Below are 15,750 nucleotides of genomic sequence, written 5' to 3' on the forward strand. Positions count from 1 at the left end.
TCGCTCCCCGAGATCGTTTGTGTTTCGTTTTGAGAGGGTCGTTCCCCCTGAAAAACACGTTTTGGCATGAAACTGTTACGTTTTGCGCGTTTGTGGTGCCCCCTATGGGTCGAAGTGGAAATGCTTTTGGGTATATGTTCAGTATAGCGCCCCCCACTTGTGGTTAAAATTTGGTGTTGACTGGATGTTTCGTTTGTGATTTATGGCTACTTCTTACAAAACGGGCTCCTCCCGCTAACTTTGGAACCCTGTTACGGAAGAACGGTATGGACTATCAAAATATCGTTTAAATATGTTTATCGCATGAGTCCATAGATCGTGTGTATCGATTTTTGTGACATTTGGAGAAAATATGTAGGAAAAGGAGCAAAAAGTGTGTTTTGAAGAAAATTCAAAATGGCGGAAAATCTATCCTGACGCAAATGGGCGTGGCCTATATGAGGAGATGCGTCATGACCCAAGGAATCCAGGGAAAGGGGAATTTTAATTTTCCGACCCACGGTTCAAGAGTTACAGGCCGAAAGGTAAAGTGGACTGTTATAGCGCCACCATGAGGCCAACTGACGAAATATTTTTTTATTTAATCCTTGATATCATTATAAATCTCCTCTCCAAGTTTTGAAACTGTAGCCCCTATGGTTTGCGAGGAAAAAAATATTGAATGTGAGTTTTTGCGATTCCCATTATAAGTCAATGGGTAAAATTAATTCACTAATAAATTAATATCAATTAAACGATACAACTTTTCTCTTAGAAAAGTAATAGCACCCCATTCCCGGCTGAGCCGCACGTTTTGATGTATATATTGCGGCGGTGGCGTAAATTGTGCGGCAGTTATTAGCGCACCAAATTTGTGGGATCATTATTATCATTAAGTATGGCGGATTACAATAAGTGTTTTGCCATTGCATGGCAGGCACACTTAATTAAGTATGGCGGATTACAATAAGTGTTTTGCCATTGCATGGCAGGCACACTTAATTAAAGCTGCAAGCAGCAATGACCGGGCCCTCGCAGCTCTACCCACGCCTGGCGTTGCTCTTACAAATTCCTCACTGCGTGTTGGATATTAGTCTGGACCTGGGAGCAGAATTTTCATTTCCAAGGGGTGGTTTAAAAAAATGTCAAGGTGACTTGCTCTCAATTGCTCCCTCTGAACTTCAAAGGGGTTGTGAGCTGTGGTAATTGATTGAGCCATACAAGTGTCAATAGCTCGTTAGTTCAATGAAAGCATCAAAGACTAGGGACTGTTTGAAGTCTGTAATAGAGTGGAGGGGGGAATATGTTTGAATACACACAGACTCGCCTGATTGGCTGAATGGTTTTGAACCAGGCCACCACCCACCACGTGCCCCAAGCCTACAGCCCTGATTGGCTCGCCCTTTCTGAGGGCTGGTGGAAAAAGATTATTAAATGTGAAGGGCCAGACCACAACACCACCACTACCGCCAGAGGGTGGTGTTGTGCAGTCTGGTTTATTAAACCTGGCTACATCACAAGGGGTAGCAGCCAATTAGCATTAGAATTTTAGAATCAGCATTAGCATTTGTTAGCATTAGCATGTGTAAGCATTAGCATTAGTTAGCATTAGTATTTATTAGCATTAGCATTTGTTAACATTAACATTAGCATTTTTAGCATAAGCATTTGTTAGCATTAGCATATGTTAGCATTAGGATTAGCATATGTTAACATTAGCATGTGTTAGCATTAGCATTTGTTAGCATTGGCATTAGCATGTGTTAGCATTAGCATTTTTAGCATTTGTTAGCATTAGCATTGGTTAGCATTAGCATGTGTTAACATTAGCATTAGCATTTGTTAGTATTAGCATTTTTAGCTTTAGCATGTGTTAGCATTAGCATGTGTTAGGATTAGCATGTGTTAGCATTAGCATGTGTTAACATTAGCATGTGTTAGCATTAGCATTCACATTTGTTAGCATTAGCATTAGTAAGACAAACGGTTCATGAGATATACAGGCACTTCCTGTTTGGCGAAGGGCACTTCCTGTTTGGCGAAGGAAGCGCCAATTAAGGTTAAGGACTCTTAATCAAGTCATATGACATCAGCCACGAGTCTGTATGACAAACGGTTCATGAGTTATAGAGGCACTTCCTGTTTGGCGAAGGGCACTTCCGGTAAGTGCCAATTAAGGTTTAGGACTCTTTATCAAGTCATACGACATCAGCCACGAGTCTGTACGACAAACGGTTCATGAGTTATAGAGGCACTTCCTGTTTGGCGAAGGGCACTTCCTGTTTGGCGAAGGAAGTTTGACCCTTCGCCACGGGCACGCCGTTTTACGAAAACTCACGATTCGCACAACTTTTCATCGTTAAGGTGTCTTGAGTATGCCGAGTGAATTTGAAGTTGATCCGATTAACCCCCTAGGAGGAGTTCGTTAAAGTGCGACCTGTGAAAACGGCCAAAAATGCGCCAAAACGCCACTAATTAGTCAAAATGGCTGACTTCCTGTTTGGTTTCGGACATGGCGCCAAGAGACTTTTTTGTGAGTCTGGACATGCTACAGGTGTGTACCGATTTTCGTACTTGTGGGTGAAACCGTATAGTGGGGCTGTTGCGTTGACATTTTGTAGGGGGCGCTGTTGCGCCATTAGGCCACGCCCCCTTTTAATTAGGGCCCATCCGCTCTTCAGGTAAAACACACCCCTGCATAATTCTTCCATGCGCTTGGCGGACACAGTGAAGCAGCGCAAATGTCATAATAACATGATGGATGGTAATCAAGCTCAAGCACGGTAGGAGCTTGTCGGAATCTCCTTAGCACGGCCCTTAATTACCGTCTTCTTAATCGGGCCCATTATGTCTGTCTTGAGCTGTGCAGTGGTTCAACCCCAACATGACTTGTTTCTACCGATTGCTCACGATGCTAGCAGGATCACACGCACGCACGCACGCACGCACGCACGCACGCACGCACGCACACACACACACACACACACACACACACACACACACACACACACACACACACACATGATGTGAACACACACACACATGATGTGAACACACACATGATGTGAACACATACATGATGTTAACGCACACATCCACATCACACAGGGCTCCAAGCCCCTGACAAAGGCCTAATTTCAAGAGTTAAATGCTTGTTAAACATCTGCAATAGCCTACTTAATTATTACGCCTCTGAAATGGCGAAAATAGTTTATCTACAAGCTCTCAACGCATCGCCATGCGAAAACACATTTTGGTAAACAAGTGAGTTTTTAAATGAAAGTTTCCCATCCACTGGCCCAGCAAATAAACTGTCTGATCGGTGGCTTCTCCCTTTAGTCTGGGCGTTTTGGGCAGTATTTTGATGGAATCGTGCACTTTACGATAAAAGCATGACATTTGGCACACAGTTAGAACATGCCATATGGAGTGCAAAACAAATGCTTGCATTGGATTCAGAATCCCGAAAAAACCCTAGTTTGACCCCTCACATATTTATTTTTTGTATAATTTTACTGTATAGTAAAGTCTATGAGAGCCCAACTTTGATTGGCTCCCACAAGTTTCCCAAGACAAATCTGCGATGGCCCTATAGCCAAACATTTTCCAAATGGCTTGTTCTAACTGTGTGCCAAATGTCATGCTTTTATCTTAAAGTGCACGATTGTTGCCCGAAACGCTTGGACTACATTGCGTGCGCGGGGGTTTGTTGACTGTTGGCTGGTGCACCAGTATAATCGGTGCACCTCAAACTCCTCCAGTAAGAATGGTGTTAATTTTCTGTTAATTAATTCATCAACATTAATCTGTTAAAGTCTCAGCCCTATAGTTTTAAGATGTTCCACAACAATAGCCTGTTACGTGTGTCAGTAGATTGCTTGTGGATGTGTGTGTGTGTGCCAGTGAGTGTGTGTGAGGGTGATTTCCAGGTGCTGCCCATCCGCTGATTACTGGGTGCCAATCCTCAGCCCTTCCTGTGATTGGTTGGGGTTGCCTACTTAAAGACACCAGACACCTGGAGACTTTGTCAGTACTTGGAGTAGTACTGTCCCCTGCTCGCCTGCCATGTTCTTGTCCTGTTGATATATTTAACCTTCTTACTTAAACTCAGTTTTGTCCCCTGCTCGCCTGCCATGTTCTTGTCCTGTTGATATATTTAACCTTCTTACTTAAACTCAGTTATCATCATTAATCCTACATTTGTGTAAGACTTTCTGAGGTGTACTCTAGTTGGTGGTTTGGGTCCACCTTTTGAATGTTTTAAACCTGCTATGCTAAGAGTCCTCAGAGCAGCTCTTGGCTGGCTGTGTAGTTGCTATTGCTAAAGCAGTGTTGAGAAACTAGTATTGTGGCGCCTGCTTTTTGTAAATGCTAATTTTTGTGTTCAGGTATTCAGTAGAGTAGTAAGTCTAGATTAGATTTCCCATCATGTCATTTTTATTTTATGTTAGCATATGTAGTGTTTAAATATAAGTATAGGTTTAGATTGTTTTATTCATTTATTTGGTTAGCGCCAGGTGCTATTTACTAATGTTTAAAACCCTTAAAATTCTGGTCTAAAAATAACTGTCAACTCATGAAAACTAACAAGAAATATAGAAAACAAGTGGTCAATAAAAACAGACTTCACTTTCCAACCCGCATGTGACAATCCTTTATTCCCCTAGCTTTAAGGATTGTAACAATTGGGGGCTCGTCCGGGATTTGAACCCGGGACCTCTCGCAACCCAAGCGAGAATCATACCCCTAGACCAACGAGCCCCCAATTGTTACATATTGTAACATAGCCATAAATGAACCCATTCCCATTTAGGCCTAACACATTATTAACCATTATTTAATGCATTAACTATAAAGAAAATTGTGAACCCGATGTGAATGTCTTTTTGAAAAACTCAAGGACCCCCATTAAAGGAGTACTACTCCTTTAAATGTGTGCTTTAGGAGGAAGTCTCTGCTCAGGCAGGAAGTCAGAGAGAGGTTGTGTGTGTGGGGGGGGGGGGGGGGGGGTTGCTAGTACTATATTATATTATACCAATATACTGTATAAAATATTATCTATTATACTGGTATGTTATACCATACAGTATATATTATGATATACTGTCACTATCGTGTTTACTATTATTGTTACTGTTTGTATTTGCCTGTATCTCTCTCTCTCTCTCTCTCTCTCTCTCTCTCTCTCTCTCTCTCTCTCTCTCTCTCTTTTTTTTTTTCTACCGTGTTGTGCAGAGGTTGTGGTTCAGCTTCCTGTCATCAAGAACATCAAGAACGCTGAGTCTTTCCAGTGAAACCACCTGATGATCAGATAAGGATACCATGATGCTAGAATGACAGAATAACATGCTGCTAGAATGCCATGAAGCAGCCCAGAATGTCAGATTGTCAGAATGTCAGGTCTCCAAGGCCCCTGGCTGCTAGACCAGGGGTTCCCAAACTTTTTTTGTCTCAGGGCACCTCATATATATATATATATATATATATAGGCACCCCTAGATTATAATTTTCACTCCCAGCACCTTATATTTATAGCATATCGTCGTTGTCGGGTAGAAACCTTGTATGTCCAAAACCGTTTGTTTTGTATTTATCATCTATTAATGTGAAACTAGTGAAAACAGCAGATCTATGCTTGTAGATCGGCTGTTTTCACTAGTTTTGTGCGACGGTCTTGTATGATGAAGCAGGGCTTTGCTTTACCAAAAAAAAAAAATGTATGTCAGATGTCATAGACGTCTTAGGACTTTCACATAACAAATAACTGAGTAAGCATGTTTGGGGTCTCACAACATATCTCCATGTACAGTACATGGATCTCCTGGTCCGATATACATACACTGGCCAGATGGACATGGTGCGACCTCGCCCTTTAGGCCAAGGTCGCTTGTCGCCCTTAGGCGTCTTACTAGTATGTCTACTACATATTAGTAGGGTCTCAACCTGAGGTTCTGTGACCATCCTCTGGGAAGGATGGTTTGATGATTGATTTGACCTCTATGGACCCTTTATAAAAGATTTAGACCCCATGTCCCTCGCAAAAATGCCAGCAAAATGTTTGACAGCTAGGGTAATTTTCAGTCTCATTCACTTACTATACACTACACTATAAAGGCAAAAATGACTCCCAAAAAATCCAGCAAGAGCCGCTGATACAAACGACCTACGGCCTGGTCGCGACTTAGGCCACGACTTGGAGGTCGTAGGTCCCGGTTCTGGAGGTTTTGCGCGATCTCGGTCGTAATTCAGCGACCTGGGAAGTCCGCGATCGAAACTCTACGCTTGCTAAGGGAAGGGACGCGAGTTTAGAAACTCTACGCTTGCTAAGGGAAGGAGCGCCGCGATCGAAACTCTACGCTTGCTAAGGGAAGGGACGCGAGTTTAGAAACTCTACGCTTGCTAAGGGAAGGAGCGCTCGTTTTCAACAGCGTCGGCAGGTTAGCTACTCAGTGTCGGCAGGTTAGGGTTAGGGTTAGGGTTAGGGTTAGGGTTAGGGTTAGAGTTGGGGTTAGGGTTAAGGTTAGGGTTAGAGTTAGAGTTGGGGTTAGGGTTAAGGATAGGTTTTGGTGCACCTCGCGCGGTCCAAGTGACTACAATGGAGCGCTTCCTACCTCCGGTTCAGCCAATCACAAGCTTCAAAAGGTTGAATAGCGCTGCTGCTCTAGAATATTCTGCAAAAAGACGGCCCGGGGACGACCGAGGTGGCGCAACCACGGCCGGGGGTCGCGAAACTAGACCGGCCGCGACCTAACAAGTATGTACCGCGAACTACGACCTCCAGAACCGGGACCTACGACCTCCAGGTCGTGGCCTAGGTCGCGACCAGGCCGTAGGTCGTTCGTATCAGCGGCTGTCTCTCAAAAAATCTGCTTTAAGTGGGATGTGAGGGGTAAAAATAGGGGTGTTTAATTATTTTGAATCCATTGGAAGCATTTGTTTTGCATGAAAAACATTCCTTGGACCAAGAACGGCCAACAAAACTATGGTTTAGTGATGAGTCATCAATTTTCACAGTCTTTTGGGGTCCATTCCTTGGGCCTTTGGGGCCCAAGGAATGTTTTTCATGCAAAACAAATGCTTCCAATGGATTCAGAATAATTAAACACACCTATTTTGACCCCTCACATCCCACTTAAAGCAGATTTTTTGGGAGTCATTTTTGCCTTTATAGTGTAGTGTATAGTAAGTGAATGAGACTGAAAATTACCCTAGCTGTCAAACATTTTGCTAGCATTTTTGCGAGGGACATGGGGTCTAAATCTTTTATAAAGGGTCCATAGAGGTCAAATCAATCATCAAACCATCCTTCCCAGAGGATGGTCACAGAACCTCAGGTTGAGACCCTACTATATAGGTTATTCAGCACGTAGTCTCGCGTAGCCAGACAACTATTCCACAATCTCCGCTGCTGAACTGAACTGTAGTCCCATTGGAAACATAACAAACACACTAGCACATACAGAGACATTCTAATGAACTGTAGTCCCATTGGAAACATAACAAACACACTAGCACACAGGGGCGGGGCTATAGGCGATGTAGCCGATGAAGTCGCATTAGGGCCCGGAGGCATTAGGGCCCGCCACCGCTCCGGGGAATAAAAAAATAAAAATTGAGAAGACACTCTATTGGCCCTCTTGACGAGTGCTACTGATTACCCAATGTGATCCAGTTGCTTTGAGGACAGCTGTTTCCTGTTTACTTTTAGCGGTAGGCATGAAGAATCTTCTCTCTGCCGTCTGTTTAGCGTTTAGGGCTGTTATCGGTAGTTTCTACAGAATGGCTTCTACAGAAAAGTTGTAGGCTACAGAAGCAAGTAGGATATTATTGACATGTTGTGCAGTCCGTGACTCAATCAGAGGAGGAGGATTACCCCCCGGCTCCACCGGGCGCGTCGAGCATCGCGTCAACGTCAACGCTGGGAACGCTCCCGTTTTAATCAATGAAGGGTGCTCCACTGCCGACGGTAACGCCAACGTCGGACGCTCCGGTGACGGCGTCCAAACTCGAAAATCGCCCCAGTTCAATTTTTTTACGGCATCCACAACGTCCAGTCATGTATAAAATATGAATAAATGCGTTGTAGGCTATATTTAAATGTAGGCTATATACTGTACGTGCGTTTCTGCTGTTGGCTATCCATTCACAAGGGTGACTAGATGTCCCAAAATCCTAGCATATTTTTTTATGTAATTACCCAAGTACCTGTCAAAATACTTTATAAACATTAAGGATGTCCATAATTACAACACCAGAGGCAGCGCCACAGATCACTTTCAACCCAGAGTCAAAACCAACAAAGGGTGAAACTCTTTTTTTCTGCTATACCACCAAAATGTGGAAAGCCTTACCTAAGGTCATAAAGGAGTGTGGATCACTAGCATCCTTAAAAATTGCCCTGAAAAACCACTTACAGGCAGCAGCCGTTCGCAACTGGTAAAAAAACTAACCTAGCCCAACCCTACCCTCCCCTGCCCCTTCTTTGTATATACTTACTTACTTACTGTTTAGACTCTTTTTTGTTCTCTCATTTTTCTTTTCTTTACATATCTACTGCACTGTGTTCTATTCGTCTGTCATTCAATGTTATATGAGATACTTAAATGGTTTCCTGTGGAAATAAGCTTAGTCTTTTCATGGATCTCCTTTTAGTAGACCTTGTACCAGTGAACTGTACCGTCATGAAACTGCATCTTTTCCTATGCAAACTTCTAATAAAGTCTTCAATCAATCAATCAATGTGCTTTCAAATGAAACTCCCATATCTATGTTTAGGGCAGCACTGTAAAATGGGTGGACACAGAAGAAGAAGTGTCTGTGCTCCCTCAAACCAAACGGGTATGTTTTATATGCATGTCTGTAACTATGAATTGAGACCTTTAGAGAGATTTATTTTTTCCTGTCAATATTTAAATATTTTAGTAGTTGTTATTGAGAGAAGATGACTTTCTTATTTTAATTGTAGGCAAGGGTAGAATCCGATGAAGAATCTGGAGCAGACAGAGCGGGGTCAACCACAGTCAGACCGTGGTCAACCACCCAGGAGGAGAAGGTGTATCAAGCCCTCAGTGGTAATGATTTTTTACTTGAGGAAAAAATGTTATGAATTTAGACAATAATTCTAAGAGTTCATTTGCAAAAACAGATAACTCCGTTTTCATAAATGTTCACAAATCCAGTTTTTTTACTGTGCACTCAAAGTAATATCAATCAAACTGAAGTTGGGTGGATTTGACTAAGTAAAAATGACTTAACAAAATAGATGTATCATAAAAAATGTAACTTTATTAGAAAGTAGTTTTTGTTTTCATTTAAACTTTGTTTTTTGGCAAAAACAGATAACTCCAACAGTAATTTTTTTCCAAAAACAGATAACTCCACAATTGATGTTTCACCATTGAATGTGGCCATATCGAGGACGCAAAAAGGATTTCCAGAATTTCACAGGAGAGCAAAAACAAAGTTTTGACAACATACTTAAGCAGTCTGTACTTTTATAGGGGCCACATGTAGCCACCAGGGGGCACAATAGAGGACAACTCAGGGGCCCCTGGGGTGCTAAAGGTGCACCGTTGCTCCAATCGGCACCAAACTTGGCACAACCACTGTTCAGGGGTCTACCATGACAATAGTCACACCAGGGGCCACCTCACAGGCCACATCAGGGGCCCCAGTGTACCATATCAGGGGCCCCCGGGGGCCCCGGGGTGCCAAAGGCACACCATTGCTCCAATCTGCATCAAACTTAGCATGAACACTGTTTAAGGGTCTGCCATGACAATAGTCACACAAAGGGCTAAACCAGGGGCCCCAGTGTGCCATATCAGTGGCCCCTGGGGTCCCCAGGTGCCAAAGGCGCACTGCTGCTCTGATCTGCACCACATATGGCACACACACTGCCCATGGGTCTACCATTACAATAGTCACACCAGGGGCAACCTCACAGGACTCTTCAGGGGCCCCAGTGTGCCATATCAGGGGCCACTGGGAGCCACACCCCACATGGGGCCACATGGTAGACACCTGAACATTGTTTGAGAAAATGTTGGTGCATAATGGGGCAACAGTGCGCATAATGGGGCAACAGTGCGCCTATGGCACCAAGAGGCCCCTGGGGGCCACACATGGCCCCTGGAGTGACTATCTTCATGGCAGACCCCTGGAACAGTGTTTGAGACAGGTTTGGTGCATAATGGGGCAACAGTGTGCCTATGGCACCCAGAGGCCCCTGGGGGCCACACATGGCCCCTGGTGTGACCTTCCTCATGGCAGACCCCTGAACAGTGTTTGAGACACTTTTGGTGCATAAATGGGGAAACAGTGTGCATAATGGGGCAACAGTGTGCCTATGGCACCCAGAGGCCCCTGGGGGCCACACATGGCCCCTGGGAGCCACACATGGCCCCTGATGTGACTTTCCTCATGGCAGGCCCCTGAACAGTGTTTCAGACACTTTTGGTGCATAATGGGGCGACAGTGTGCATAATGGGGCAACAGTGCGCCTATGGCACCCAGAGGTCCCTGGGGGCCACACATGGCCCCAGGGAGCCACACATGGCCCCTGGTGTGACTATCTTCATGGCAGACCCCTGGAACAGTGTTTCAGACAGGTTTGGTGCATAATGGGGCAACAGTGCGCCTATGGCACCCAGAGGCCCCTGGGGGCCACACATGGCCCCTGGGAGCCACACATGGCCCCTGGTGTGACTTTCCTCATGGCAGACCCCTGAACAGTGTTTGAGACACTTTTGGTGCATAATGGGGCAACAGTGTGCATAATGGGGCAACAGTGCGCCTATGGCACCCAGAGGCCCCTGGGGGGCCACACATGGCCCCTGGGAGCCACACATGGCCCCTGGTGTGACCTTCCTCATGGCAGACCCCTGAACAGTGTTTGAGACACTTTTGGTGCATAATGGGGCAGCAGTGTGCATAATGGGGCAACAGTGCGCCTATGGCACCCAAAGGCCCCTGGGGGCCACACATGGCCCCAGGGAGCCACACATGGCCCCTGGTGTGACTATCTTCATGGCAGACCCCTGGAATAGTCTTTGAAAAAAGTTTGCGCCTGTGGTACCCAGAGGTCCCTGGGGGCCACACATGGCCCCTGGGGGCCACACATGGCCCCTGGTTTGACTATCCTCATGGCAGAACCCTGAACAGTGTTTGAGACAAGTTTGGTGCATAATGGGGCGCCATCTTGGATCACGTGGTCTAAACACGCTGCCCAATGGATGTATCTGTTTCTGCAAACAAAGAGCTATGTCACTTGTCTGTTTTTGCTACAAAACATGATCTTTGAGGGCGTTTAGAATAGGATATATCTGCCTTAACAACAAAATTGATTTTATATTCTAATAAAACTCTAACTTAACTGTTATTTCCAATAGTCAGCTCATTTTTTTCCAAAATGGCTTTTATCTGTTTTTGCAAATGAACTCTTCTAAAGCACAATTTAGTAATGCTATGTGCTGTGTTAAATTGAGCATGTAACTGGAGCTAACTACCAAAGAATCTCTGATTTGTTAATTTCCGGCCTCACTCAACACTATTCTCATGGCCCCACGCTGGATGTAGACTGCAGTCAAATCTAGCGTGAATCAGATTCGACTGTTAACACTGCATTTGCCAGTGTACCATATCTGATCTGTGTGATCAGCAGTGTTGGGCAATATTACTTGGAAGAGTAATCGTTACTTATTACTTATTACACCTTGGGAAAAGTAATAATATTATACTAGAAAAGAAAATTTCTAAGAAATTTTAAGTGTGCCTGCAGCTCGCTAAGTCTGTGCAACCTTGTGTGAGAGAAAAAAAAATTGAGAAAAAAAAAATTTGAGAAAAAAGAAATTGAGAGAAAAAAAAATTGAGAAAAAAAAACTTTTTGAGAAAAAAGAATTTTGAGAAAAAAAATGTTGAGGAAAAAAAAATTGAGAAAAAAAATTTGAGAAAAAAAAATTGATAAAAAAAATTTTTGAGAAAAAAAATGTTTGAGAAAAAAATATTTTGAGAAAAAAAAATTTTGAGAAAAAAAAAAATTGAGAAAAAAAAATTTGAGAAAAAAGAAATTGAGAAAAAAAAAATTTGAGAAAAAGAAATTTTTGAGAAAAAAATTTTTTTAGAAAAAAAAAATTTTAGAAAAAAAAAAATTTTTGAGAAAAAAAAAATTGAGAAAAAAAATTGAGAAAAAAAAATTTGAAAAAAAAAAAATTGAGAAAAAAAAATTTGAGAAAAAAAATTGAGAAAAAAAAAAATTGAGAAAAAAAAATTTTGAGAAAAAAAAAATTTGAGAAAAAAAAATTATGACACCAGCCGCGAGTCTGTACGATAAACGGTTCATGAGATGTAGAGGCACTTCCTGTTTGGCAAAGGGCACTTCCTGTTATAGTGGGGGCGGGGCTTAATCAATTACAGCTCATCCCTATTGGCTGGAAAAAGACCAAAGTTGTGTGTGCATTTTAAAGTTTAAATCACGTTGCTAGGCAAAAGTATGGCAGAGTTATGTGGCGCCAAAGTTTCTAGTTTTTTTTCAGAGTCCCCCATTCTAAGTCAATGGGGTTTTTGGGCGTCGTTTTTTGCGAATTACATCGCAATCGTATCGCGGATCGGAAAGAAAAGTAATAGCACACCATTCCCGGCCGAGCCGCACATTTTGATGTATATATTGCGGGGGTGGCGTAAATCGTGCGGCAGTTATTACGTGCCGAAATTTCCCCCATTCTAAGTGAATGGGGTTTTTTGGCGTCGTTTTTTGCGAATTACGTCGCAATGGTAACGCGGATCGGAAAGAAAAGTAATAGCACACCATTCCCGGCCGAGCCGCACGTTTTGATGTATATATTGCGGCGGTGGCGTAAATTGTGCGGCAGTTATTACGGCTCCAAATTTGTGGCGTGATTATTAAGTATGGCGGATTACAATAAGTGTTTGGCCATTGCTTTGCATGGCAGGCACACTTAAAAAGAAAAGATGACATATTTAGCCACTTGTACGCATGCCCCCAACCACTGAAATAAGAATCTCTAAAACAATAGAAATAAGTAAATGAAATGATTTTAACACTCGTATTTTATATTCTTTAACTAGAAAAGAAAATTTCTAAGAAATTTTAAGTGTGCCTGCAGCTCGCTAAGTCTGTGCAACCTTGTGTAGCGGTTGGTGTTAGCATTAGCGTTATTAACATTAGCATTTTTGTGCATAAACTTTAACATTATTGTTCTTCATATGACACCACCCACATGTCTGTACGACAAACGGTTCACGAGAAAACGGGTCACTTCCTGTTTGGTGAGGGGCACTTACTGAAAAAAAAAAAATTGAGAAAAAAAAAATTTGAGAAAAAAAAATTTGAGAAAAAAAAAATTTGAGAAAAAAAAATTTGAGAAAAAAAAAATTTGAGAAAAAAAATTTGTGAGAAAAGAAATTTGAGAAAAAAAAAATTTGAGAAAAAAAAATTGAGAAAAAAAATTTGAGAAAAAAAAAATTTGAGAAAAAAAAATTGAGAAAAATGACACCAGCCGCGAGTCTGTACGACAAACGGTTCATGAGTTATAGAGGCACTTCCTGTTTGGCGAAGGACACTTCCTGTTACAGAGGGGGCGGGGCTTAATCAATCATTGGGGTTTTTGGGGGTTTTTGGGCGTCGTTTTTTGCGAATTACGTCGCAATGGTAACGCGGATCGGAAAGAAAAGTAATAGCACACCATTCCCGGCCGAGCCGCACGTTTTGATGTATATATTGCGGCGGTGGCGTAAATCGTGCGGCAGTTATTACGTGCCGAAATTTCCCCCATTCTAAGTGAATGGGGTTTTTTGGCGTTGTTTTTTGCGAATTACGTCGCAATGGTAACGCGGATCGGAAAGAAAAGTAATAGCACACCATTCCCGGCCGAGCCGCACGTTTTGATGTATATATTGCGGCGGTGGCGTAAATTGTGCGGCACTTATTACGTGCCGAAATTTGTGGGATCATTATTATTATTAAGTGTGCCTGCCATGCAACGCAATGGCAAAACACTTATTGTAATCCGCCATACTTAAGTCATTAATTAAGTGTGCCTGCCATGCAACGCAATGGCAAAACACTTATTGTAATCCGCCATACTTAATTAAGTCCATAGTTTCGCCACAAATTTCTGCACGTAATAACTGCCGCACAATTTACGCCACCCACGCAATATATACATCAAAACGTGCGGCTCGGCCGGGAATAGGTTGCTATTACTTTTCTTTCCGATCCGCGTTACCATTGCGACGTAATTCGCAAAAAACGACGCCAAAAAACCCCATTGACTTAGAATGGGGGAAACTTCGGCACGTAATAACTGCCGCACGATTTACGCCACCCCCGCAATATATACATCAAAATGTGCGGCTCGGCCGGGAATGGTGTGCTATTACTTTTCTTTCCGATCCGCTTTACGATTGCGATGTAATTCGCAAAAAACAACGCCCAAAAACTCCATTGACTTTGAATGGGGGACTCCGAAAAAAACCCAGAAACTTTGGCGCCACATAACTCTGCCATACTTTTGCCTAGCAACGTCATTTAAAATGTAAAATGCTCACACAACTTTGGTCTTTTTCCGACCAATAGGGATGAGCTGTAATTGATTAAGCCTCGCCCCCTCTTTAACAGGAAGTGCCCTTCACCAAACAGGAAGTGCCTCTATAACTCATGAACCGTTTGTCGTACAGACTTGCGGCTGGTGTCATACCTTTTCTTTTTTTCTCAATTTTTTTTTTCTCACATTTTTTTTTTCTCAAATTTTTTTTTTCTCAAATTTTTTTTTCTCAAATTTTTTTTTCTCAAAATTTTTTTTTCTCAAATTTTTTTTCTCAAATTTTTTTTTTCTCAAATTTTTTTTTTCTCAAATTTTTTTTTTCTCAAAAAATTTTTTTCTCAATTTTTTTTCTCAAATTTTTTTTTTTCTCAAATTTTTTTTTCTCAAAATTTTTTTCTCAAATTTTTTTTTTTCTCAAAAAATTTTTTTTCTCAATTTTTTTCTCAATTTTTTTTTCTCAAAAACATTTTTTCTCAATTTTTTTTTTCTCAAATTTTTTTTTTCTCAAAAAAATTTTTTCTCAAAATTGTTTTCTCAAAATTATTTTTTTCTCAACATTTTTTTTTCTCACATTTTTTTTTCTCAAGATTTCTCAAGAAACTTTGGCGCCACATAACTCTGCCATACTTTTGCCTAGCAACGTCATTTAAAATGTAAAATGCTCACACAACTTTGGTCTTTTTCCGACCAATAGGGATGAGCTGTAATTGATTAAGCCTCGCCCCCTCTTTAACAGGAAGTGCCCTTCACCAAACAGGAAGTGCCTCTATAACTCATGAACCGTTTGTCGTACAGACTTGCGGCTGGTGTCATACCTTTTCTTTTTTTCTCAATTTTTTTTTTCTCAAATTTTTTTTTTCTCAAATTTTTTTTTTCTCAAATTTTTTTTTCTCAATTTTTTTTTTCTCAAAATTTTTTTTTTCTCAAAATTTTTTTTTCTCAATTTTTTTTTTCAAATTTTTTTTTTCTCAATTTTTTTTTTCTCAAAAAATTTTTTTCTCAAAATTTTTTTTCTCAATTTTTTTTTTTCTCAATTTTTTTCTCAAAATTTTTTTCTCAAAAATTTTTTCTCAAAAATTTTTTTTTCTCAAAAAATTTTTTTTCTCAAAAAATTTTTTTTCTCAATTTTTTTCTCAAATTTTTTTTCTCAAAAACATTTTTTCTCAATTTTTTTTTTCTCAAATTTTTTTTTTCTCAAAACATTTTT

This window comes from Nannobrachium achirus, assembly GCF_963921795.1.
Source record: "Nannobrachium achirus genome assembly, chromosome: 18".
Lineage (NCBI taxonomy): Eukaryota > Metazoa > Chordata > Actinopteri > Myctophiformes > Myctophidae > Nannobrachium > Nannobrachium achirus.